The sequence below is a fragment of the Vicia villosa genome, linkage group LG4, assembly GCF_029867415.1.
Source record: "Vicia villosa cultivar HV-30 ecotype Madison, WI linkage group LG4, Vvil1.0, whole genome shotgun sequence".
Classification (NCBI taxonomy): domain Eukaryota; kingdom Viridiplantae; phylum Streptophyta; class Magnoliopsida; order Fabales; family Fabaceae; genus Vicia; species Vicia villosa.
This window is the reverse complement of record NC_081183.1, coordinates 162,204,725-162,210,623: the sequence shown is the minus strand read 5'-3', so window position 1 is coordinate 162,210,623 and position 5,899 is coordinate 162,204,725.

The following is a 5,899-nucleotide window of genomic DNA, read 5'->3' as shown; positions in this document are numbered from 1 at the left end:
TTTCAAGAAACACCATAGTTAGGGTTTCAAGGTTGAGATTTTGGGGCACGCGGATAAGAGCCGAATTGAGAGGAATTAAGGGTGTCAATGGAATCGTAAGGGTTTTTACGATTAATCTGGGCTATTGTGTGGTATTTTGGGCAATTATTCGCAGGTTTTGAAGAGGGAGACCTATGGCAACGCTTGGGGGCCGTAACTAAAAGTCTGTATATTTCAGGAAAAAAACTCAGTGAAGAAGATGATATGGGGTGCGCGTAAAATCTGTCTGAATTTTTAAAACACACTTTGTTTTATTTCATTTGTAGTTTCAGTCTCCACAAGTTCCAGTACGCACGCTTCTAGAAGGCATACGATGCACTCTCAAATTTGGGTCACAGGATCATGCCATGTTCAGATCTAATGCATCATGGATTGAGGGCACACCATGGACCTCCCCAATGCGCCACACAGGATCTCACCACCAGCTTTCTTTACTTTTTTATTATTTATATGTTATTTATATAATTATTTAATTATCTTAATATAATAATATATATATATATAATTTAATTTTTAAATTAGGATTAGGATGTGAATTAGGATTAGGGCCATAACTATATTCCCGATTATTTTCTCGACTATCTCGATTTAATTTATTTAACCAACCTTAATTATAAAATCACTAAAACCCTAGAAAGGTTATCAAAGTATTAGGGTTTTCTTGACCCCATCGGCCATTTGGCGAACATATTAATTCTTGATTAAGTTATCAATTTTCTCTTTGATCCGACTATATCTATTAGTCGCATTGGCGAGAAATAAACTTAATCTAAATAATTTATTTATTAATATTAATATATATTTAACTAATTATGGTTTAATTCTCTCCTCGATCCGACTAAATCTATTAGTCGCAATGACGAGAGATAAAATAATAAACGTAAATAATTGAATTCGTTGTCATGTAATAACCGAATCTATTGGTCATGAGAGGAAATGATAAAACCCATAACTTAATTACAAATTTAAAATACATTCAATTTGCTGCCCGCGACGATCGAATCTATCGATCAGAGTAACCAGCAATGCCCCGTTAATCCATTAACTATAATGATCAAATCTATTGATCATCGCATCTAACGGTGACATATCAAACCAGGGTTGTACGCCCAAATCTAAAACACACTAAACCACGACACTACGGATTTTCATCTCTTCAACACTGCGATGTTCAAAACTACGATAAGGTAATTCAAAATACCTTGCGAACTTCGTATTTCAACAATTGCGACAAGGCCATTCAAAAAGCCTTCAAACACCTCCATAATCAATTCTAAGGCATACAACCCTGTGCCCGAACTACGTTGACTCTGATTCTCCCTAAGGAGATACGTAGGCACTTAGATAACCAAGGCGAGTCCCCTTCCCTCTAAATCTCATTTTTTTCCCGATTTATTTCCCTTAATTATTAATCCTTGAAAGCATGAACCTTGCCTTAATAATTTTAGCCATAACTGTTACCTTAGATTCAAAGCCATAGGAAAGGGTTGAGGGTGCCTAAAACCTTCCCTCGACCTAATTATAATAATCTTACCCCAATCTCTAAACTGCGTAGGGTTTCCTATTCTCCCTGGTAGAATAGGTGGCGACTCTAAATCTTAATTTTTAGGGCAGGTTGCTACAGTAATCCACCAAGTCAATAAAGAATGGGATACTCGAGATGCAAAGCTAATCCCATATCGAGACCTTATACTGGAGTTAATGGCTGAGTTTGAGACAATTACTTTTACTCATATCCCGAGGGAAGAAAATCAAATGGCTGACGCATTGGCAACACTTTCCTCTATGTTCAAAGTAACTTGGCCAAACCACGAACCACGGATAACGGTTAGATACTTTGATGAGCCTGCCTATTGTCTCACAATCGAGGAGCAGTCTGACGACAAACCATGGTACCACGATATCAAAAGATACTTGGAGAAACAAGAATACCCAAAGAACGCCTCTACGATTGACAAAAAGACACTAAGGAGATTGGCAGCTAAGTTCTTCCTGAGCGGAAATATCCTATACAAACGGAACTACGACTCGGTGTTATTAAGGTGTGTGAATAAAAATGAGGCTAAGGAGATTATCAAAGAAGTACACGAAGGAACCTTCAGAACTCATGCAAATGGACACTCAATGGCGAGAAAAATACTACGAGCAGGGTACTACTGGTTAACAATGGAAGCGGACTGTTTCCAATACGCAAGAACATGTCATAAATGCCAGATTTACGCTGATAAAATACATGTACCGCCAAATCCGTTGAACGTTCTGAGTTCACCATGGCCATTTGCAATGTGGGGGATTGACATGATAGGGATGATCGAACCGAAAGCTTCTAATGGACACCGATTCATATTGGTTGCCATAGATTATTTCACCAAATGGGTTGAAGCTGCCTCCTACACCAACGTGACGAGACAAGTGGTCACCTGGTTCATCAAGCATAACATCATATGTCGGTATGGGGTTCCAAATAGGATTATCACTGACAATGGGTCGAATTTAAACAACAATATGATGAGGGAGCTGTGCGAGGAGTTCAAGATTGAACACCATAATTCTTCACCATACAGGCCTAAGATGAACGGCGCTGTTGAAGCTGCAAATAAGAATATCAAAAATATAATACAAAAGATGGTGAAAACATACAAGGATTGGCACGAAATGCTTCCCTTCGCCCTACACGGTTACAAAACCTCGGTGCGCACATCCACATGGGCAACGCCATTCTCCTTAGTGTATGGTATGGAAGCAGTCCTCCCAATCGAAGTGGAGATTCCTTCATTAAGGGTCCTGGATGACACAAAGTTAGAAGAATCGGAGTGGGTAAAAACTCGTTTCGATCAGCTTAATCTCGTTGAAGAAAAGCGACTGACGGCCTTGTGTCACGGGCAACTCTATCAGGAAAGGATGAAAAAGGCGTTCGACAAAAAGGTCCGTCCTCGAACTTACGAAGAAGGGGATGTTGTCCTCAAGAAAACTCTACTGTATCTTAGGTATGTGGCATTAGACTAGGGAGGCTGTACGACATGTATCGTTATGGTTGAACTGGTGGCCATCGTTAGTGCAACGCTTTGGTTTGTCCTGATGGCCCTTGAATATGATCGAGGAGACATTTGGCTACCGCGTGGTGTCATAAGCACTAATTCGCCCTTAGAACCCTAGCTGAACTTGACTTTGGCCTATAGGAAGTAGCGAGATAGCTGGCTTTGGATTCCTGACTGAAGCTGGTTGATACTCGGTGCTACACTCATTGAGATTGGACTCTAGGGACGCTTTTGACTGGCCGATCGAGTTCCATGTTGAGACAATGCCCGCAAGAAAGATCAGGGATATGAGCACCATAGAACCTGGTTACTATTCTAGGACAGGTTAAACCAACTTAACTTCAGTGGGGAGGGTACTACTTACCTACGAACTTCACGCAAGCCTTTAAACCTAAGGACACTTGTGTGACTTGTCTGTGCTTACTACTAACCCTTTGGTTTTCTTGCAGGGTTTTTCTTGTGGGACTCACTCGTCCTTACTATCTTACGCTTTGCCTGATGCATTACATAACATCATGACATCATACGCATAACATGATTTAACTAACCCTTTCAAGGATCTTAGGAATTTAGGGCGCACAATTTCAGATGCTCTTATCAAGGACCGAACTCTTATCAAGGGGCAAGAGGATTTATTTTCCTCTAGCCATGTACCTTCAAATTCAGAAGTTCCCGAATCAGAGGCTATGACCCACTGGATATGGTGAGCTCGATTCCCATAGAAGAACATCCAAAAACCAGAGTTCTTCAAACAAAGAAGCGACCAAATCATTTTCCAATGTTGCTAACTAAATTTCCTAAAGATCCTTGAAGATATTGCATCTGCATTCATAACATCGCATCATAGGTTTCCACCACAGGTTTCTCACCTCCTCGCTGTTTATTTCAGCATCATGAATCTCAAGCAATCAGTCAAAGACCTTCAAGCTCAGAATGCCCAATTTCAAGATCTGATCCTGAACTTGTCCAAGGGGCAAGATGAACTGAAAGCACTCCTTACCAAGACAAATAAGAAGGGTAAGAAGACTCTGAAGAAAAGGGTTAGACCGATCTTGCAACTCAGGGATGCCGAGGCCTCTGAAGACAGTGACGAAGAGGATGACGCTAGTATCAAGACTGAGGCAAAAAGTAACCATAATTCTGCCAAGCCTTCTGAGGAAGAAGAGGACTATTACCATGAGGACGAACATCCTGATGACAAGTACAAATTTCTGGAAGAACGTATGAAAGCTATGGAAATTCATAAGGTACCCGGTCTGGATTTTGAGGAGCTAGGACTCATCTCTGGAGATGTTATCCCTCCGAAATTCAAGATTCCAACTTTTGCAAAATACAATGGAGTCTCTTGTCCTAAATTGCACTTGAGGTCTTATGTAAGGAAGATTCAACCTCATACCGCCGATAAGAAGCTATGGATCCACTTCTTCCAAGAGAGCTTATCTAGAACTCAACTCGAATGGTACTACCAACTGGAGGGTACCAACATCCATACATGGGAAGACTTGGCTGTTGCTTTCTACACGCAATACCAATATAATGCTAATCTTGCGCCAACTCGTACACAATTACAAAGCATGTCCATGGGACCTAATGAGAGCTTCAAAGAATACGCAAAGAAATGGAGAGACTTGGCTGGCAGAGTCCAACCTCCCTTGACTGACCGAGAGTTAGTTGACACGTTCATGAATACAATGACTGGTCCCTTTTACAGCCATTTACTTGGTAGCTCCTCGTCTGGTTTCACCGACCTCATACTGACTGGAGAACGTGTTGAAAGTGGTATCCGAAGTGGAAAATTTAGGCGGCTACTTCTTCCGGTAATATAAAAAAGCCATACAATGGAAAGAATGAATTCAATGCCATTGGGGCAGTCCTGGTCTCTAGTCAGGTTCCAACACAACAACAACAAAAAGATGAACGTAAACAACTAGGTGGCCAACGTACTTGGAAATCAAAACCCAAGAGGCCATTTACCCCACTACACATGCCATTGGCTCAAGCTTTGCAACACTTGCTCGATCGAAGTCTGATAACTCTACTGCCTCCATACCCAGCTCCTGCTAATCCCGTCCCTGGGTACAAACATCATGCAAGATGTGCTTACCATTCAAATAGCATTGGTCACGATACAGAAGAGTGTGGGCCATTGAAACATAAAATTCAAGACTTGATTGAAGAAGGGATCGTTGAATTTGGCCAACCAGAGAAGCCACACAAAGTCTAAAGGATGGCTATTTAGATCATTAATTTACTCGCATTCGCAATTTCTTTCCTGTTTGTTTAAACATCCGTCTTATGTCAGACTCTATTTATTTTATCATAATCATTAATGCATTGCATACATTTGTCTTGATTTATTTCTCTTCCTATGGCTATATTAACTTTATTTTTACTTGGTTTTCTTTATGATATCTAATTCTCGCTAAAGCTATAAGCCTTTTGAGGGAGGATGACGAAAACGATACCGCAACCTCATACAGTATGCATTTGAATGGACTATGCTGACGATGTACAGGCATTGTTTCAATTCCTAAATAATGGAGATATAAGGTGTTAGAACAAGATTTGTTCTGATCAATATTCTTAGTTTTGATGATAACAAGGATATGAATTTTGTGTGAGATAATGTGGTACTCTAATACATTGCAATTTCCTTTTCAGGAAATATAGAAAGAGTATGCACAAATCAGCGCTCAGAAGCTTTGTCTCAGAAGGTTCAGCATGCAACATCAGAACATGGTCTGGCAAGACATCAGAAGATGGTCAAAGCAGAATCAGAACATGGGTCTATGGAAGCATCAGAAGAACTTGAGAACAGAAGC